The sequence below is a fragment of the Oryctolagus cuniculus genome, chromosome 3 (genome assembly GCF_051225735.1).
Source record: "Oryctolagus cuniculus isolate XC-2025 breed Fujian yellow rabbit chromosome 3, ASM5122573v1, whole genome shotgun sequence".
NCBI classification, from domain to species: domain Eukaryota; kingdom Metazoa; phylum Chordata; class Mammalia; order Lagomorpha; family Leporidae; genus Oryctolagus; species Oryctolagus cuniculus.
In genome coordinates, this window is record NC_142869.1 from 180,161,367 (window position 1) to 180,182,524 (window position 21,158).

The window sequence follows — 21,158 nt, forward strand, 5'->3', positions numbered from 1 at the left end:
AATTTTCTAATATCTGTTTTGTCCAAAATTATTGAAAAATATTTATGAGTGAAAAGAAAACAAAGTAAGGAAATTGCTAGTCAGTAGAAAACAAAATTAGAAGAAGTGACTGGGGCTGGTATTGTCGCCTAGCAGGCAAAGTCACCACCTATGACACCAACACCCCATATGGGCACCAGTTCATGTCTCAGCTGCTCTGCTTCTGATCCAACTCCCCGGGAAAGCACTGGAAGACAGCCCAAGTCCTTGGGTCCCTGAACCCATGTGGGAAACCTGGAAGAAGCTCCTGGCTCCTGGCTTCAACCCACCCCAGGCCTAGCCATTGCCACCATTTGAGGAGTGAACCAGCAGATGGAAGATCTCTGTCTCTCCTCTCCCTGTCTCTTTCTCTCTCTCTCTCTGTAACACTGCCTTTCAAATAAATAAATAAATCTTTAAGAATATAAAAAATTTAAAAATTACATGGTTCTACCACAAATAGCATTTACTCTGTCATATTATGTTAAGCACTGAATATTTATTAACATTACAATAAAAGTACACGCCACAGACGGGAGTGAGAAGAGTTTTAATATTCCACAGGGAGAACTATGTCCAAGTCTGAAAATTCTAAAGTAGGAACACAATCTCGTAATTTGGAGACAAAGACATATACAAAACTCTCTCACACAGACACAGAGAGACACACCATCTGAAAGAGGTTAAGTAGTTGCCTTAGGAAAGAGGGAAATGGTGGATGACGGGTACTAGAAACCACTGTTTCTCAAAACAAATCTGGTAAAAATATCTGTCTTTTTAAACTAGGTACATACATTACTTTGACATATATATATAACTTGACAGAACTCTAGAAATATATAACTTTGAAGGAATATTTTTTAAAAATTAGAAAAGGCAACAAGTGGATAGCCAGACACAAAATGTAACCCAATTATGCTTCCATGGTTTTTGTACATGATGATGCCTCCTAGAAGTAAAGATTGATTTTCCTCTTGCAATTAAGTACTGGACTGCTGCTCCTGTAAACATAAATTATAATTATATAATTTTAATAAAATCTTCCAAGTGTGTGTTTCTCATAATAATTTGGAGGAAGAAAAGGCAGAAAGCAACATGAGTCATGTTTCATGGGATTCTGGCACTACAGGCGGTGGCTTTACCCGCTACACCACAGTGCCGGCCCCAATATTTCTATTTCTCTTTTTTTTTTTAAGATTTATTTATTTAAAGTCAGAGTTACACAGAGAGAGGAGAGGTAGAGACAGAGAGAGGTCTTCCATCCGCTGGTTTGCTCCCCAGTTGGTCGCAACGGCCGGAGCTGCGCTGATCCAAAGCCAGGAGCCAGGAGCTTCCTCTGGGTCTCCCACGAGGGTGCAGGGGCCCAAGGACTTGGGCCATCTTCTACAGCTTTCCCAGGCCATAGCAGAGAGCTGGATCAGAAGAGCAGCCAGGACTAGAACCGGTGCCCATATGGGATGCCGGCGCTTCAGGCCAGGGCTTTAACCCACTGCGCTACAGCGCCAGCCCAGGATTTCTATTTTTCAAATGATGCTTTTTCCCTTGAATTTTTCTCTCTCCACCATCCTGCATCTTGTCTCTCTTTCTACCCCTGGACAGCCCCCCTCACCACACACCATCATATCCCTTTTTGGAAGGGAGTGTTAGTAGTACCAGGTCACAAAGCACTTCTCAAGATGAGACCAAAATGTAGTGACCTACATACCACTCTTGGTGGTATGATAGTGCTGGGAGTTGGAGACCAGAATGAAGAAGCACCCACTATCTTCTCAAAATGGTATGGAAACTCACACATTTCCTCTTAAACTCAATGGAGAAAAAAAAGAAATTCAAAAAGCATTTGCAGCCCTTCCTGACCATCCTCATTTTGTCTGCACACGTAGAAATCAAGAAAATACAGGAATTTGGGCAGGGAAAAAGAAGCAGAGTTTCCAAGCAGGTAACCCTAAGGAGGGATTTCAGAGGGCTTGGCTGAGCACTGGGAAAGTGAGTGAACCAGCCAGAAATGGGTGCTAGCTTCCCAGTTGCACAGGTGAGCACATGAGCCAGTGGTGGTAACAGCTCTGACTGTGGTAACAAGAGGAAGAGTAGAAAAATTAAATCAAAGATATTAAGTGGTTCCAGAGCAGAAATACCATCTATAACAGAGCAAATTTATACTGAACACCTAACGTGGCTGGCCTTGTGCTCAGCACATGTGCCTCCACCATACTCTCATTTAACCTGATTTAGGAAGGAAGAATGCCCTACATGCTCCAGTTTTGTTCTTTATTACTACACACACTGTGTACGCCTCTGTTTTCTTTTTTTAGATAATACAGTCAGTCTTCTGCAACTCTACCTTTGCCAGAGTGGAACATCATGATACCACCGTGCCTCAGTATTCTTCATGGTGTGACAATGCCAAAAGAAAACAGCTTTATCTCCTTGCCATTTTTCAGTGATTAAGTCTCAAGCTTCTGAACAGAGATTGCTGTTTTGAAAAGCTGACAAGTGTTTTCTCACCTCCCTGTTTCTCCTGCTCCCCATAATATTTCTTACTTACCACCAGGTGGCAATGGGTAAATACACCCGAGCAGGCAAACATTAGAAAGAATCTAAGAAAATACATGACATTCCAAAGAAAGTAACAAATATAGAAGGTGCATCATAACACTCTACAAGTTTACATGAATTTAGAGCCACTTTTTTTGGAAAGGGCATATAATTTAGATGCAGAAGTCTGGGGCTTGTGTTTTATTTCTGTCACTTTTTCAACATGGACCCTAGGATAAGTTCCTCCCTTCTTTTCAATCTCAGTGTTTACAAGAACATTTGTCACAATAAATTCTGGCAAAGTCATGAATATCTGATGTGGTAAAATACATAAAGATATTTTTGCACACTGTTCAACCCTGTATATTTGTTATGAAGTAAACAGACGCATAACCTAGAAAAGATAACAGATACAACATAGAAGGAATAGGATGCAAACCTCCTCAAGTATCTGTCTGTTTTTCTCTTATAAAGGGAGAAATCCCCACAACATTCCTTTTTTTTTTTTTTTTTTTTTTTTTTTTTTTTGACAGGCAGAGTTAGACAGAGAGAGAGACAGAGAGAAAGGTCTTCCTTTTTCCGTTGGTTCACCCCCCAAGTGGCTGCTACAGCCGGCGTGTTGCTCAGATCTGAAGCCAGGAGCCAGGTGCTTCCTCCTGGTCTCCCATGAGGGTGCAGGGCCCAAGGACCTGGGCCATTCTCCACTGCACTCCTGGGCCACAGCAGAGAGCTGGACTGGAAGAGGAGCAACCGGAACAGAATCCGGCACCCAGACTGGGACTAGAACTGGTGTGCCAGCACCACAGGCGGAGGATTAGCCTAGTGAGCCACGGCTCCGGCCATCCCCACAACATTCTTACTCCAGAATCTTTCCTCACTTAAAGGGAAAGGTTGAATTTTCTATTTCTTGCTAGCAAACAAATCTCAGGTCTTATAACAGCATCTTCTTAATATTCTGAGATCCCACTTCGTTTTGTCACATCCAAGGGTATCCTGCTTCCTCTGTGGTCTCAAAAAGGATCCTCAGCCACGGGACGGGCATGCCAGACTATGGACGAGATCTCCTGGAGGCTCCCTGCTGGCCTCAGATTTCAGGATTCTCTTCTTCTGTCTTTCCAAACCGTTGTCTAAGAACTTTCACTTCATCAACCTCTCCCTGGACAAAGTCCAATTTTACTACCTTAGTCTACTTGTGCTGCTATAACAGAATACCTGGGACTGGGAAATTTATAAAAACAGAGACTTCTCGCATTTCTTTGGGTTGGGAAGTCCAAGAGCATGGTGCCTGCATCTGATGAGAGCCTTCTTATTGCTCTCATGGCAGAAGGCAGAAGGGCAAGAGTGAACAAGAGGGAGGCAAACTCACTTTTGTAACAAACCTGCTCTCATGATAACAAACCCACTTCATAATGATGACATTATTCCATCTGTGAGGGCAGACCCCTTGCGACCTAATCACCTCTCAAAAGTCCCACATGTCAACACCATTTCATAGGGGATTAAGTGTCCAACACATAAATTTGGGGGGCACATATTCAAACCATAGGACCACCTCTTCAAGTTCCTCCAAATTTTCTACATGCATAATTAAAATACTTCTCTAATAATGAAAGCTGCCCACCTTGCTCCTATTCCGAACCTGGCATGTGCCCAAGGAGTGGCACCACCATCAAAGGGATGTCTCTCAGGAAATCACGCACTGTTACAGGAGGTGAGTCAGAATCAAAGAGGCGGAAGAGTGGGGTTAGCTCTTTGAACTCATGAGAGGGCTTCCAAGAGCAGCCTGCCTCAGGGGAGGACTGGATTCCCAAAGAAGGGAGGGCGGCCTGGGCTCCAACCCGTATCAGGAGCCAGCTGGAGAGGAAAAAGAGAAAGTGGAGCAGAAAGAAGTCTCTGTTCTTCAGAGCAGTCACCTCTGTGGCCTCCCCAAGAGTGAGGACCCCTTACCTGAAACGAGGTGGGACCTACCTTTCCTTGAGCAACTGTTTTCACATCCATAGAAAGATGCTCCTTCAGGCTTTGTTGCCGATGGTAAAAATCTGGAGGGGAAAAAAGCATAAAAGTCATTATTAAGTCATTTACTCCTTTTTTTAAGATTTTATTTATTTGAAAGGTAGAGTTACAGACAGAGAGGGAGAGACAGAGAGAAAGGTCTTCCATCCACTGGTTCACTCCTCAAGTGGTCAAACAACGGTCAGAGCTGGGCCAATCCAAAGCCAGGAGCCAGGAGCTTCTTCTGGGTCTCCCATGTGGGTGCAGAGGCCCAAGTACTTGGGCCACTTCTACTGCTTTCCCAGGCCACAGCAGAGAGCTGGATCGGAAGAGGAGCAGCCGAGACATGAACTATTGCCCATTTGGGATTCTGGCACTGCAGGTGGAGGTTTAGCCCACCATGCCACATCTCTAGCCCCAAGTCATTCACTCTTAATGAGGACAGAGTCATTGCCTAATTAGAAAATTTATGCAGGGGTTTCTGATTGTCACCATCATTGAGTTACTGCTGGAATTCAATGGTTGGGGCCAAGACATATCCCACACAATAAAAAATTGTCTCCCTAGGCATCCCACTACACATTTGTGTAAGTGAAAAACATATGAGCCAAGAATGCAGCTACATGATATATAAACACAAAGAAATTTTTGTGCTACTATAATATATAATGAAGTTTCTAAGAAGGGACCAACCAAATAAATTGGGAGACTTTGGAATCTTGTTTAGCTTGAATCATCGCCGTGAGCTGTTCATCATCTCAGGAAAATCACTACACTGATGGCAACCTCACCCACGGTAACTAAATCAGCAACAAAACACTACTAAATTCGTCTGTGTGTTTGGAGCTATTGTGCTCATTTGAGTCTCCATATGGAAGCCTGCATCTGCCTCCTTTGTTAAGTCATCTGCCAGAATGTACCTGCACCATTTATATAGCAAAATGTGTGGCTTATTATAAATTGTTTTTCTCCATATCCTCATATTAAAGTTAGGACATTACAGAGTTTTAATCATATTATAAGTAAATTAATATTCTTTGTTAATTTCATTTTAGCATAACATGGGAGTCAATCCCCAATATTTTTTAAAAGGGCACATTATTCTGAACATTAATTAATCTTTAATTAAATGCAATATATTATATTAAGCCATGGAATGCAATGCAACAGTTAAACAGATTAGCTAAATCTATGTCTACTGATACAAGAAAAGTTTTAAGACATAAAGCTGGAAGAAGAAACATGTTTCAGAAAAATTTACTCACATTGTACAGCTGATATCAATTATATTAAAATTGTATGCACACAAAGCCACACGATGTATGGTTACATTCATAAACAGAGAGAAAACAAATGAAAAGTCAAAGTTCACAAAATAAACCAATAACGAAAGAATTGAATCCTGAATGATAGCCAGGTGGGTTTCACTTAATGGTGCAAGGTTTGAAAGTGCGCAGAGAGGAGGAATGCAGGTATTCACTACATAACTTAAAACTGCTAAAGTAAAAACTCTGGGAAAGAAGTGCTGAAAAACTGCATACGCCACGTGCCAGTGGTTGTCACCAGAGTATTGCTGCCTGGGCTGCAGGGTAGGTTTCTGTAAAACCAGCTGCCTACGCTGGGCAACACCTCCCTGGAACCAGCACTTCCTGGGTGCTGGAGGACTTCTCCAGGCCTGGCATGCTTGAGCCTGTCTGAGCCCAGCCCACAGACCCTGGTCAGTCATGCTGAATTCCTGCACCCTTCTGCACATGAGACAGGAATAGAAAGCACTTTGATTTAGGGCCCACACTAGCCCTGGTGGCACCCTCTACTGCATCTGAGGCCTGTGGGAAGTGGCTAGTCCAATCCAGAGGTTTGCTGCTCTGGGAAACAATATCCCATTGCTATCATCAGTCACAGGGCAAACCCAAAGCTTCACCAGGCTTTGGGGTTTAAATGCAAAAAAAGCCAATTTCTTTGCAGCCATCAGGGTAAGATTGAGCCAAACTATGTTGCCACCCTCTTTTCCATGCCAAGATTCCAATAAGCATTAGGATATCCCAGAAGAGGTGGGGCTGAACCCCAGGGTGCCAGCCACCACTAAAGCGGAGAGGGTACTCTGCACTCTGAGGCAGAAGTGGGTGCCTTACCCCCCATGAGCAGTAGAGACCATCGCCTCGCTGCAGCAGGGGTTCTGGTCAGCAGGAGGCGTCCCTCCCAGAAGTTCCCAGGGTTTGTTGTCCATATCAACAGCAACAGCAAAACCAGAGCTCACCCCTTGGTGAGACAGCTACAGCAAGAGACTTATAGTCTAGTTTGGAAGAAGAGGTTTTATATATAAAAGATCAACTTGCACACAGTCCTAACGTTATGTACCCAGGTCTTAACAGCTTGGTGGACAAGTGACACATCACAGTGGCACTAGGCTCTGTGCACCCTGCCAGCTTGCTCTGTGGTCTCTAGACCTGGCCCTCTCATGAGCTGCTGTGCCCCCACGCAGCTGCCCGGGTTCTGCTACCACAGCTGTCAGCTCCCTGCTGTCGCTGTCCATCTTGGCTGCAGCTCTGCCTGGCCATGACCTCACCTGACCACTAGCATGCAGCAGCTCCCAGACTTAGGGGAGTGGTCTTATTTGTGGAGTGGCCTTACCGAAAGGTGCTCTGTCCATCAACGTTGCAGAGTTGCGCCTTGAAGTGATCACACAAACATTCTTTTCACAGTTGGAGGCACACTCTGGGTGGGTATCTAGGGACCTAGGTACTCTGGGAAGAGCTTGGTGTCAAGATCATCAGCTCATACACCTTCACTCTCTCCAAACCTGGATGCACGCTCCCCAAGGCCCAGAGAACTAGGGAGGCACCATTCTTTACTGCTCTTTCACTTTTTTAAAGTTATATTTGTTCAATTATTTGTTAAGAGAGAGAGAAAGAGAGAAAGCTTCCATCTCCTGGTTCACTCCCCAAACGCCTGCAATGACCCAGGCAAGCCAGAGGACAGGAACTCAATCCCACATGGGTAGCAGTAACCCAATAACTTGAGCCATCACTGTTGTCTCCCAGAGTCCACATTACTAGTAAGCTGAAGTCAGGATCCAGAGCCCAGAATCTAACCCAGGCACTCCAATGTGGGATGCGCACATCTTAAATGATGCCCTAACCACTGGTCAAAGCACCTGCCCTTACTCCTTCACTTATTACATAATCCGAACCCTCAGAGTCCCAGGACCTGGCCATCACTACCAAACCCTTCCCGAAAGTAAGATTTCTGGTGTCTCCTCAGAGAGGCGAGGTACAGATGCAGTGACTGAGGGTGAGTTCTGCAGGCAGTCATGTTGGGTCTGAAGGCTGCTGTCACCGTTTCTAGCTACAGAACCTTGAGCTACAGAACCTTGGTCTCCCTTGATTTCAGCTTCCTTATCTATAAAATGAGCAAACCACGTGAGTTCTTCTAAGATTAAATGGCAACATACATGAAGTGCGTAGCACAGTTCTCTGTCTCCTATAGGAACAGCAAAGCAATGTTCTGTCCCAGGCCCACCTAAAGAGGTGTGCAAATGAAGCCTCCAGTCAATGCTCCTACACAGCAACGTGCATTTTAAAGGCCTGTTTACTGGGCCAGGTGTTGATGCACACTGAGATACCTGCATCGCATATCAGACTCTGGGTTTGAGTGCCAGCTCTGCTTCTGATCTATCTTCTTGCTAATGCACACCCTGGGAGGCAGCAGTAATGGCTCAAGTAATTGGGCCCCTGCCACCCACACGGGAGACCTAGATAGAGACTACAGTTCCTGGCTTTGGCCTGGCCCAGCCACAGGCGAGCATTTGCAGAGTGAACCAGCAGATGGGAGATGGCTCTCTCTGACTCACATACCATCTCATTTTCTTATTTGTTATGTAACTTATTGCCTGATTTCAGAAATCTTGCATGGAAAGCAAGAATTCTGAAATCCTGCCAGACCAATTATGACTTTGTTTCTGAGAACTTCTAGCAAATAGCATTCAGGATTTTAACACTGGAGGGGTTTTAGGAGATCAGAAGGCCCGACTTCAGGTAAGATCTTATCCACACTCAAAGCCAAGAGAGATCAAAAGACTTGCCTAAGGTCTCATATGTAGTTAGTAAAGACAGAGTAACCAAAAGCCAAAGCAACCTGGGATTTATTCAATAAAACTAGAACATTGGGTCGTTTCCATTGGATGAGTGTCCATGGCTCTTGGTGTCCTACTCTCGACTCCTCAAGGACCAAGAGAATTTTCGTACAACTGTTTGTACATTGCTGTCCCCACAGGCAAGTCACAATTAGGTGCTTTGTGAAGACTGAGTGATAACGGTGACAATAATTATAATAATGACAAAGTAAATGCCATTGTCTGTTAGCCTATTGGTACTGTTTTGTTTTATTTCTGAGACCTAGAAAAAGACAGGGAGAGCTGTATCTCAAGCTGAAAAGGTGATAAACAAAGACAGAACAAATCCTCACAAGGAAATAAAAGACCAGCGAAGCAGTAAGTAAACTTCAGAGCCCCTTCTGGACAAACACAACCTTTTGGCAGAAGGCCAGACCCACAGGGAGGACTGTGGGGGAGGCCGGCACTGACGGAGAGCACTGGAAAGCGAAGCAGCCATTAGGCAGTGACCTTTACTTTCAATCCAGCAGGACTGTTGGAAGATACAAATCAAAAGCCACGTCATAGAGCAGAGGCAGAGTGCCAGACACGAGGATTAGAAGCACGGGCGGCAGGAAGAGCAAGCACGAAACAGAAAAAGAGAAACATCAGCGCTCCTGAGACACTGACCCGTTCCCCGTCCTGCCAGGTAACGAGCAGCAGAGGAAAGCGGGACTGCTGACCTGGCCAGGGTAACTGCCCCTGCCATGCTCTTCTCTCCAGAAAGCCAAGGTTCCGGGTCCAAAAGCACCAGGTGGACTGCGTTTTTATAGAAAATCCCATGGAGAAGCGAGGGAGGCTTCACCCACCCCACACCTCCACACAAATGTTCACAAATGTCCCCTCAATTCTCCTGGCTGCTTTTAACCAAAGTTCTGTTCTGGAGGGCATCTGGGATGTCTCCACCCACACCCTTACCTTCACCCTCGTCCAAGCCTTTCTGGCTCCTGCCTCTCAATCGCCACTGCCGACCCCACTTCCCAAACGCCCTCAGCCTGCACACCCCACTCAGCCAAAGCCCCAGTACATCACTGTTGTCTCTGAAGCTTATTCCCAAGAAGGGGCCGTCAAAGGAGGAGGTACCTTTCTATGAAGGGAGGAGAGAACCTCCACTTTGACTATGGCCTTGTCTAAATAAGGTTGGAGTTTGTGAACCCAAGAGGCTTCCATAAACTTGGCAGCTCATGACAAGAGCCTCAGGTGATTACTGACGTCATAAACAAGAGTGTCAATCGTTAAATCAACAACGGGAGTCACTGTGCACTTACTCCCCATGTAGGACCTCTGTCCTTAATGTGCTGTACTATGCGAATTAACGGTAAAACTACTACCCAAATAGTACTCTGTACTTTGTGTGTCTGTGTGGGTGCAGTCTGTTGAAATCTTTACTTAGTATAGAGTTGATCTTCTATATATAAAGATAATTAAAAATGAATCTTAATGAAGAATGGGATGGGAGAGGGAGTAGGAGAAGGGATGGTTAGCGGGTGGGAGGGAGGTTATGGGGGGAAGAGCCGCTGTAATCCAAAGGTTGTATTTTGAGATTTATATTTACTAAATAAAAGTTTTCTATTAAAAAAATAAAGTTCATTCCCAGAGAGCAGATATTCACTCCAGCACCCCTGCTTCCATACTGAGATATGGATTTTTTTAATAAAAGTATACAACTTGGCCAGTTTGATTCCAGTAGCTGCTTAACCTCCGTAACCTGCATGTCCGACCAACCAACCCAGCCTGTGATTCTACAGATAGATGCCCTCATGCACTCCCTCCTGTATTCACTGCCAACTTTGAGCCCTTATTCCTTCACTGACCACTGTGGCTCTGCCCTGCGCCACCTGTTCCTCCAGTCAGCCACCAGAGCTCAAACCACTCATGTGAGCTTGTGGCTCCAATATTCAAAACTATTGCAAGCTCCAGGTTCCATAGGGAAGGAAGCTCCAACTCTGTGAGCTGGACACCAAGGCTTCTCTCTCCATTTTTCCCTATTACATGGCAGCTCATCACTCCACTCTGCACACTGTTACAGTTATCAAGCTGTTGCCTCCTGGGCCTGAAACAGCCCTCACCACACAGTGGACTCTCGCCAGCCCCTGCAGGACCCTCTGAAGCCATGCTTCAAGCCCTCATGTCTCATCACGCTAAGACAGCAGCCAGCTAATTTATCCCTTGGTCCTCACCCCCAACCCATCCCCATCTGTTCTCTGCACACCAGAGTGTCGCTCCCCTTCTTCGCGGAGGAACGACACAGAACCCTGCGCTGTTCTTTTGTCTGCTCGGCCCTCCCCGGGTTTGCTGCTGGTTCTTCCTGGGTTGGCTACCGTCCCTTCCACCTCCGTGGAAGGGCGGTTCCCCCTGCCACTTTCCCCACTTCCGCGGGGGAGCGGCACACCGCCTGCCGGCTCTCTCGGGGGCTGCACAGGTGTTCCTCTTAGATGTTCCTGGTGCATGTTGTCTCTCTCCTCCTTTATAGTCCTCTTCCACCAATCCCAACTCTGCTACCCACACGCCGAGTACGCTGCTCTCCTCCAATCAGGAGCAAGTCCTACAGTTTATTGGTTGAACTGGAGGCAGCTGTGTAGAAGCTGTTACTCCCTTCTCAGCGCCATATTGTGGGAGAGCAGATGCATAGAATAAGTCTTAATTCCAGTAACTTAGTCTAGTCCGAGTTGCTCCCAGTTGCTCCCCACACCAGAGCCACCTGCTCAAAGGAAAGCTGGAATACGCATCTCCTTGGATTGGACCCCAGTCTCATTCAAGGTCAAAGCCACGGTCCTTCCAGCAGCCTGGGAGGCCCTTTGTGGGCTGCTCCCCACCCTTTGCCTATTGCCCCCTCTCTCACGCTCCCTGACCTCCCCGCTCCCCCGAACATCCATGTTGGCTCCCTTGGGACTGCTTCCTCCACTGCAGGTGCTCTTCCCTACAACAATCTGTGGGACTCATTCCCTCTTCTCCTTCAGCTCTGCTCAAAACCACTGTATCTACAGAATAGACACCTCCTCACGTAAGTCCAGGTCCTCTCACCCTGTTTTTTTTTGTTTGTTTGTTTTTGTTTTTGTTTTTTTGACAGGCAGAGTGGACAGTGAGAGAGAGAGAGACAGAGAGAAAGGTCTTCCTTTTGCCATTGGTTCACCCTCCAATGGCCGCCACGGCCGGCGTGCTGCGGCTGGCGCACCGCACTGATCCGATGGCAGGAGCCAGGTGCTTCTCCTGGTCTCCCATGCAGGTGCAGGGCCCAAGCACTTGGGCCATCCTCCACTGCACTTCCTGGCCACAGCAGAGAGCTGGCCTGGAAGAGGAGCAACCGGGACAGAATCCGGTGCCCCGACCGGGACTAGAACCTGGTGTGCTGGCTCCGCTAGGCGGAGGATTAGCCTAGTGAGCCGCGGCGCTGGCCTCTCACCCTGTTTTAACCACCCTCCCAAGCCACTATTTCTCACCATTTGAGAACCACGTTTTGTTATTTATTTCTGTGCTGTCTCCTCTCCCCCTAGAAAGGGAGCTCGAGGAGGGCAGGGTCTGTGGGTTTTCCATTTTTGTGACCCAGTGCATCCCCAGAACCAACAGCAGTGCTGGGCTCCCAGTAGAGCCCCAGTATGTTTCCGCTGAATGGATGGATAAAAACTGTCCTATTGAGGGCACACTGCCAGGTCCACCTTTTTTCCATATCAATCCTGCCAGAATGAGCCCCTCCCCCCATCTTCCCGGGGTGTTGGCCTCTGCCTTGACCTTGAGGCTCACCAAAGGCCTTCCCTGTGGGTGCACCCCTGCCACAGAGGTGCTTCTAGAAGGCAAACGGAACCCATCTGAGGAAGCTCGGTCTCAGGCTAAGAAAAATGCTCAAGGTCTTACACCAGGAGGCAAAGACCCAAGACTTAGCTGAATGCAAAGGCTACCAAACACCATTTTTCTTAACCCTAGTCCCTGTCAAAACAAACAAGAAAAAACTTTCTAAGTCAATTAATCACTCAGTGCAGTGGGTACAAGGTTTAATTTTGGTCTAATATATAACACTGCCCAAGAATTATTGGGAAGGGAGGAAGGAATGGGGGTGGGGGGCAGACAGGCATTGGGTTAAGCTCCCACTTGGTATGCCCAAGGAGTTCTTGGCTCCTGGCTTTGGCCTGGCCCAGCCCTAGCTACTGCAGCCATTTGGGAAGTGAATAAGAGAATGGAAGATCCATCTCTCTCTCTCTCTCTCTCTCTCTCTCTCTCTCTCCCCCCCCTCTCTCTCTCCCTCCTTCCCTCCCTCCCCCCATCTCATTTCTGCCTTCCCTTCCAGTCACTCTGCCTTTCAAATAAATAAATAAATCTTTAGAAAGAGAAAAGAGAGAAAAGGAAGGGAAAGAGACAAGGAAGGGAGGAGGGGAGAGAGAACAGGAAAGAGGGAAGACAAAAGGAACAAGGCAGGCGGACCTGGACTGTGGCACAGCAGGTTAACGCCCTGGCCTGAAGCTCCGGCATCCCTTATGGGTGCTGGTTCAAGACCTGGCTGCTCCACTTCTGATCCAGCTCTCTGCTATGGCCTGGTAAAGCAGTAGAAGATGCCCCAAATCCATGGGCCCCTGTACCCATGTGGGAGACCCGGAAGAAGCTCCTGGCTCCTGGCTCCGGGCTTCAGATGGGCACAGCTCCGGCCATTGCAGCCAACTGGGGAGTGAACTATTGGATAGAAGACCTCTCTCTCTCTCACTCTGCCTCTCTTCTCTGTGTAACTCTGACTTTCAAATAAATAAATAAATCTTTAAAAAAAAAAAAGAAGCAAACAAACAAGGCAGGGAGAAAAAGAAAAGAAATACTTTTGTAACATTGGATTTTGTTCTATTTGTTTGTTTTAATTTTATCTGAAAGGTATACAATAGAAAGCTATCACCCATCCACTGGTTCACTCCCCAAATGCCCACAGTAGCTGGGACTGGGCCACACCAAACCAGGAACCTGGAACTCCATTTGGGTCTCCCATGTGGGTGGCAGGAACACAAATATTGGACCTATTGTCTGCGGCCTCGCAGGCTATGCATCTGATGCTCTTCCCAGCTAATAGGGCAGCTTTAGGATAAGATTGCTTGATGGAACACAAGTATCTCTCTCTCACTCATAACAAACACACACTGCAAACAGCAATTACCCCTTACCCCAAGCCTGTGCCTCCTAGATGATCTTGTTTATGCACTCCGGAGTGTGCACAAAGCAGGAAGCCTAACATAAATCAACATCATTGCAAATCTCTTTCTCTTCCTTCTTCACCTGGACAGAAGGTAGCCATAACTGAGATAACAAAGCAAGGTAAGATGGCTACCTTATAGCCTAAGAGACTGTCCATATTTAGAACAATGGGAACATGTGCAAATCATTGTCACTTTCAAGTATTCCCATGATATTCTGAGATTGTTCAAACAAGTTATCCTTGGAGAACATACCAGGAATTGGAAGATACAGGTGCAGTTACCAACTTTGCTCACTAGGTGGCTCTCATAGGAGTATTTTATGACCCATGGCCTGGATCCCTTCCAAACTTAGGGACAGATTGATTTGGAAATGTGTACATTAATTTCTTAACAGAGGTGATTGTTATCTGTATTCAAATGTGTATGTTTCTGCACATACGAATTTACAATAGAAACCTTCTGACTGCAACTTTTTAGAAGAAATTATAGATTGCCCTATTAGAATCTCTTTTAAAATGATCTATTTACTTTTCATCTACTTGAAAGAGTGACAGAGAGAAGAGACTTTCCATCCACTGGGTCACTCTCTTTTTTCCAGTCCCCCTGAGTTTAACAGCGGAACCAGTCTTTTAAGATGTAACAGGGCCCTTCCCTGGACACCTCCCAACAACTCAGACCAACGCACCTATTCCGTTTGACCTCCTTCTTGGGTGACCTATACTATTTCCCTCCAAAGGTCAGCTTTATAATGAAAAATACCCGGGACGACCGGAGTGGGAGCTCCAGACGCTCATGAGAAAATGAGAAGGCTCTTCCATCGCCCTGGGCCTGTCTCTCGGGTCCTCCTCCTCCTCCGTCTGCATCAGTCCCGCCACTCAGGCTTCTCCTCCTCCTCCTGTCCTGGCCAACACTCAGCTTCTGAAACTCTGAAGACGTCCTTGGGGAAAGGGTTAGGGATCTGTGTCTGCCCCTTCCTGTCCGGGGTACGTGTGTCTCTGCTTAATCCTGGTCCTTGGGTCCTGCAGGAATTCACTCCTCACCATGTATAAACTCCGAAACCACGTCCAGCAACTGCTGGGGGCTGGCCGCTGGCTGGCTGCGGGGCCATTAGCGAACGCGGGCCTCCCCGAAACCCATGTCCAGGAGGGAGCCGGGGACCCTCTCCAGCGGTGGGGGCGCTGTGCCGCAGCGGGGCGCCGAACCACGCGAAACCACGCCCGTCCCGCCCCTAGGTCCGGTTCTCGCCTCTTGGGCCCAACACCAGACGGCTCCTCAAGGCCGCCTCTGTGGGAGGCTGTGGTCACTCCCCGCAGCGCGGCGGCCTTCGCGGCTGCCCAGGACAAGGAGTGTGTCCGGCCACAGGGTCCCAAACTGGGGGCAGCAGGTGGCGCCAGGCCAGGAGCGGCACCACCGCTGGGCCTTGGTCAGCTCACAGGCTTCCGACGCCCTCCGCCCACCCGCCTGGTTCCCTCTTAAAGTGCCCGCAACAGCCGGGGCTGAGCCAGGCCAAAGCCAGGAACCAGGAACTCCATCCCAGTCTCCCACGTAGATGGCAAGGACCCAAGCACTTGAGACTGAATCAGAAGTGGAACAGCCAGGACTTGAACCAGCATAGCAAGAAACCCTTTAACCCACAGTGCCACAACACCACCCCCAGATTACCTTTATAAATAGCTTCTTGAAAGCGAAATTTGAAGAAGAAAAAAATAAAGCAATTTGTGCCTAATTCAGAAGTTCCATTCTTATAAAACATGTCTTTCATAAGACAGTACCACGATATGACTTCCAGACTACAGCAACAGTAACTTAAAAACAGTAAGTGTAGGAGCCCACGCTGTGGCCCAACAGGTAAAAGCCACGGCCTGCAGTGCCAGCATCCCATAGCTCTCTGCTATGGCCTGGGAAAGCAGTAGAGGATGGCCCAAGTCCTTGGGCCCCTGCACCGGTGTGGGAGACCAGGAAGAAGCTCCTGGCTCCTGGCTTCAGATCAGTACAGCTCTTGCGGCCATCTGGGGAGTGAACCAGCGGATGGAAGACCTCTCTCGCTCTTGCTCTCTCTCACTGCCTCTTCCTCTCTGTAACTCTGCCTTTCAAATAAATAAACAAAATCTCTTTAAAAAAAAAATAGTAAGTGCCAATCTTCTTCCAGGTCATCAGTAGAAGTCAGCTTCCCAGAACTCCTAGACCAGCAATACAGTCATACACTTTCCAAATAAACTGTGCTTCCCTAAACCAGACGCCAAAACTGATGGTTCATTTCAGCCCTCTGCTCATCTAGCTAAACTAAGATCGACTTTGAAATGTGGCTGATTTATCACTGTCTCTTCCCCTCCTGAGATCCCACTGGTAAACTTCTTGACAAGGACCAACTCTTGCTGTGCTCCCAAAGGGTTTGGGTGTTCGACACTTGTCTCAACTTGTTCGTATTAAATGTCTGACACGCCCCAGTTCACTGAGACACATTTGTTCTCTTCCTTTCCCTCCCTTCCTTACTTGCCCAAGCATTAAGACAGCGTGTTAATTTCTCAGGTTATCAACACCATCTTCCCATGCAGCCAAGCAAACAAGTGAAGGTGGAAGTACAGTAATTTTATAAATATTGTCATAAGAAACTTTGAGAAGTAAGTGTTGCACGCACTGACACCTTGTCATTTCACTGCTCCAAAAACAGAATGAAATACTAAGATGACGGTGAACTGGCTCTGTTTTTACGTTGGTGTGAAGCTAGTTAAGAATGGGGGTGAGGCGGCAAGGGAGCATTCGGCTAGTGGTAAAGGCACCAGCTGGGATGCTCACGTCATGTCAGAGGTCCAGCTCCACTCTGGATTCCAGCTTCCTGCTAATGTGCACCTGGGAGGCAGCATGAAGATAATTCAAGTAGTTGGGTCCACACCACCCACATGGGAGACCTGAATTGAGTTCCTGCCCCAGCGTTAGCCCAGTCCTGGCTCTTTTGGGCAATTGAGGAGTGAACCAGCAGGTGAGATCTCTCTCTCTCTCTCTCTCTCTCTCTCTCTCTCTCTCTCTCCCTCTCTTTCTTCCTCCCTCTCTTTCTCTCACTCTGTTTTTCAAATAAATGAAATAGTATTTTTTAAAAGACTGGGGGCTAAGGAAGGTATGGAGTTAAAGGCTTGTCTTGAAATACACACTTGGAAGCTTGGATGTAATGCATAACCTCAGACAAATTCTCATTTGACCCTCTTCTCTCTCTCAACTCCAGAAACAAAACCATCTCCTTCTCTGCGGCTGCTGCCACCCATTCCTCAGTCTGAGGCTTCTCTTTCCTGCGGCTCATGCTGCAATGCCATCACCACTGCTTTCTTGCCCTTAAAACAAACAGAATGTCTGGAGAAATTTAGTGTTGCAAAGACAGATACAAAAGTCTTAAAAATAAGCCCGTGGAAAAGTGCAGAGCATCCTGAGTGCTACGGCATTCACGTCACCATGCATCACAATGTACATGGATCAGGAGTGGTTTCTCTGACCTCCACTCTCTGGACATTCAAGCTGCATCCAAATAACCCTGTCCATCCAAGGGCCGGTGCTACTCTGTCTCCTTCTTCCTTCAACAGGCTTCCTCCCTGATTCCCTCACACCTACTGGCAAATAAGCCTGCACAGAGGGACACAAAAATCATAAGGATCAAGTTGACCCAGGAGCCTTGGCTTGCCTCATGCATCACAAAGGAAGAATCTTTGACCAACATCAGTCTCGTTTGTCTTGGCATGTTTGCTGTTGGCCCGAGGTCAAGTGGAAGGTCAAGGCTGAAGAGTACCACACTGGCGTCTGGTGAAGGCTTTCTTGCTTCATTGTAACATGAAGGAGAGCATCACGCAGTGACACAGAACAGGTGTGCTGTCTGGGGTCTGTCTTCCTCCTCTTACAAAGCTACAAATGTCGGTGGGGGGCTCCACTCCCATACCCTCATCCATTACAAACTGCTCCCAAACGCCCCACCCCCCAAATACCATTAACATATGAATTTTGACATTAAGTTTCTGACACATGAACTTTTGGAGGACACGCTGAAATCATAGCCCTTTCTCCTATTTTGCAGAAGAGAGAGTTGAGGCTTTGGTGATTGGCCCAATATCATACAGCTATTAAGTGACAAAATCACATCTTCTAATAGACAATTCTGTTTCTGACATCTCAGAAACAAGGTCAAAGTGCCTCTATCTGGGAGTACTAGATTCTGATATGAAGAATCGTCTACCTAGACAACAGCTTGTGTCTTCTTCTTGGCAAAGCGACAAGGAAGGAGAGGGAGAGACGTGCAGGTGTGGAGGAGGAGACTCGAAGCGCTATGACTGGGGCCTGTGATTCTGCTCACCTGGCCTCTGCAGTGGAAGAGTCATCTGGACTAACTAAAAGACTGCTTCTGGGAGGATTAAGCCTGTTTCCTACCCAGAAGGACAAGCCAGATAAGCCATGGGAGTCACCCAGCTATAGCAATTCCAGTGTAGATCACTTAACCATAGACCAAGAGATCTTCAAAAACAAGGTGATCCTCACACAATGAATGAGGGTGAATCACACAGCAATGAGGGTGAATCAACACAAGGCTGCGTGAGTAAATCTCACAGAGGCGAGGGTAAATGAAGAACTCGGACACCGAGGGTTACATTACAGGTGAATCCCTTTTGCAAAGCGCAAGAGCAGGCCAACCTAACCCAGGGCGCTTCAAGTGAGAACACCTGTACTTCAGTGGGGGTGGGGGGAGGAGTAGTTAAAGCAAAAGTGAGTGCTCCTGAAACCCCCAGAAGGAGTTAGGACCGCAGACCCAGGAAGCAGACAGAATTGGATTCAAATCTTGATTCTGCAACTGAGTGACTTTGAACAAGAAATTTAAACTCCTTCTACCTCAGATTTTTCCGTCTATAAAGTAGGACTAATGATACCTTCCTCAAAGGGTTGGTGTGAGAAGTAAATGAAATAATGTATGTGAAGTGCCCAGCAGCATGCGTAGGTGCTGTCATAAATGCTAACTATTATTATCCCCGCCCTAGTGCCTGATAGTAAACCTGGATCAGAGACAGATAGGTAAGAGCACGGGTGAGAAGCCGAGAAGGACCAAAGGAGGCCTAGGATCAAAGTCATGCACCATGCGCACGAGCAATACACTGGAGAGAGCTGTCTTCTCTTCCCACTGCCCACACAGTCTCCCGAACTTGCTGCCTGCACGTGTGGGCCAGGCCCGTGCAGCCAAACCAAGTACTTTGGGCCCACCCATGCAGCCCTTGCTAGGGGACTTAACACTAGTCTGATAAATTAATTTGTACTGATACCATCGGGCTGGTTGCTAGCACTTCTCTGGATTACCCTCAGTAATGTGAGTTGAGTTTTAACTGGGGACTGTGGACATATAAGACCTTGACCCAAGCTGGGTGCAGTTTTACCCTCTCCCAGGTCAGAAAGGAGTGGCAGGAGTGAGACAATATAACCAGGGAAAGTTAAGGTCAAGGGTGCAAAACCAAGAGAGCTCAGGAAGTCACGAATGCAGACCAAAGACTGTCAGTACCAGACATCAAGGTCCTCTCCAAGTAGGAGGAAAGAGAGGCACCCCTCTGGGCAGCCCCAGATACCAAGAGGGCTTTGACACCCAGCACACAAAGCAGAGGGAGAATTCGCCGCTGGGATGTTGTATGAAGTGATGTCTTAGGGCAGACACACAGGGAATACTGCACAGGAGTGAAAAGGAGCAAACTGCTGGTGCACGCAGCAACACAGACAGATCCTGAGGGCTTCAGGCTAAAGGGGGTCGGGGGTGCAAGATTCCAGCGACTGCATACAATTCTGGAAAAGGAAGCACTTACAAATGCCGACAGAAAGCCAGGGACCGGAGGAGGGACTGCTTCCAAGGAGCGCGGGGGAATGCTTTTGTGATGAAAGTGTTCCGTAGCTTACTGAGGTGGCATAGGGCGTTTGCCTTCTTCAGAGTCCACGGAACTGGACACTTGGAATGGGTGCAGTTTATTTATGTATGTTATTTCTCAATAAAATTGTTGCTAAAGGAAAAGAAGTGATGTCTTACTCATAGCTGTTGTTCCGCTCTGGAGCAGGTGGGAGGCCCAGAGGAGAACCTCAGCAGGTTCTGACCTCCAACATCCACCTGGCAAATTAATGTTTGCTCGGTGCTTGACGGTTAATAGGCACTTTCTCCTCTTTTGACCAGCACACACACTCTATGAGGTGGGCATGATTAATCCCATTTTACAGGCAAGGAGACAGAGGCACGAGTGGCTAAGGGACTAGCCTCCGTCTTCTATTTCAGAGCTTGCTATCTTTCCGTCATCCCAGATTACCCTCTGGCAATGGCCTCAGAGATCATCCAGGTCTGGAGAAACTGAAGCCCTGAGAACATAAATAATGCGAGAAAAGTTCTGCAGCCAGTGAAGGACACAGCCCAGAACTGAAGACAGGTGCCCACTCACAAAAGCCATACCAAGAAAACGTCAAATCACAGTCGTGCTGAATGGCGACCAAAGAACATCCACACCCCATAGGCGAGACATCCAAGGTTAGAGAATCTATCCTAAAACAAAAGCCCGGCCCCCTTCCAGGGTTCCAGACTCCACCTCTCACTGTGTAGAGCGGGTTCCCCACCCCCAAGCCCCCGTCTCAAGGGTCTTATAACTTTAACAAACTACAGCAACCAGCACATGCATTACCTCACCATGGTCTGGCTTATTTCCTAGCAGCAATTGTCCAAAGCTTGTTCCACCTCCCCCCAACTGCTGGCTTTGCACCCGTCACCCATTCCTCCCCGCTGAAATCACAAAGTTCTGACCCCAGAGAGCCCACATGGGCCCCCTCCCCACCAGTGTCCTAAGCGTTAGGATACAGGCCCTGGTGCGGAGCAGTGTGCTTGATCCGGCCACTTCTGCGTACACAATGTGACAGCATGTATGCAAGGGGGGACAGAAGGAGGAGGGGGGATGCAGGATGGGGTGCACTTGGGGGGGACAGGAGGAGCCCTGGGAGGATCACAAGAAAGAGTTGATGGTGGGTAACTCAGGGGACAGATATTGGAGGGTGCAAGAGGGGAGGTTTCTACTTTCCATTTAGTTTCATTCTGTTCAACATGAGTCTTCTAACCAATGCACATGGGTTACATTTATTTATTTATGCCACTAAGAATAGTCTGGGCCAAGACATTATGAGCCATATTTGTCTTATCTGTACAAGGACAAAAAAAAAAAAACCTAAGCCGCATTAATATTTGAAAATGAAACAAGCACCTATAATTCACCGCCTCCCTTCCTTCACAGTGACCAAAACAAGCAACAATTTAA

The 21,158-nt window shown here is 47.5% G+C and overlaps 2 long non-coding RNA genes across 3 annotated transcripts; one reads left to right on the top strand and one right to left on the bottom strand.

Annotated features, from left to right (window-relative positions):
- Positions 1–557: 557 nt before the first annotated feature.
- LOC149127628 (uncharacterized) lies at positions 558–19,953 on the bottom strand. Its single transcript, XR_016231299.1, has 3 exons — positions 19,680–19,953; positions 4,522–4,592; positions 558–1,019 (listed from the first exon to the last, which is right to left on the bottom strand). It is a non-coding gene; the product is annotated as an uncharacterized LOC149127628 (long non-coding RNA).
- On the top strand, positions 16,619–17,784 carry LOC149127629 (uncharacterized). Of its 2 annotated transcripts, none has more exons than XR_016231297.1 (2): positions 16,619–16,843; positions 17,084–17,784. It is a non-coding gene; the product is annotated as an uncharacterized LOC149127629 (long non-coding RNA). The 2 variants fall into 2 exon arrangements; XR_016231298.1 differs by having other exon boundaries at positions 17,436–17,784.
- Positions 19,954–21,158: the final 1,205 nt, after the last annotated feature.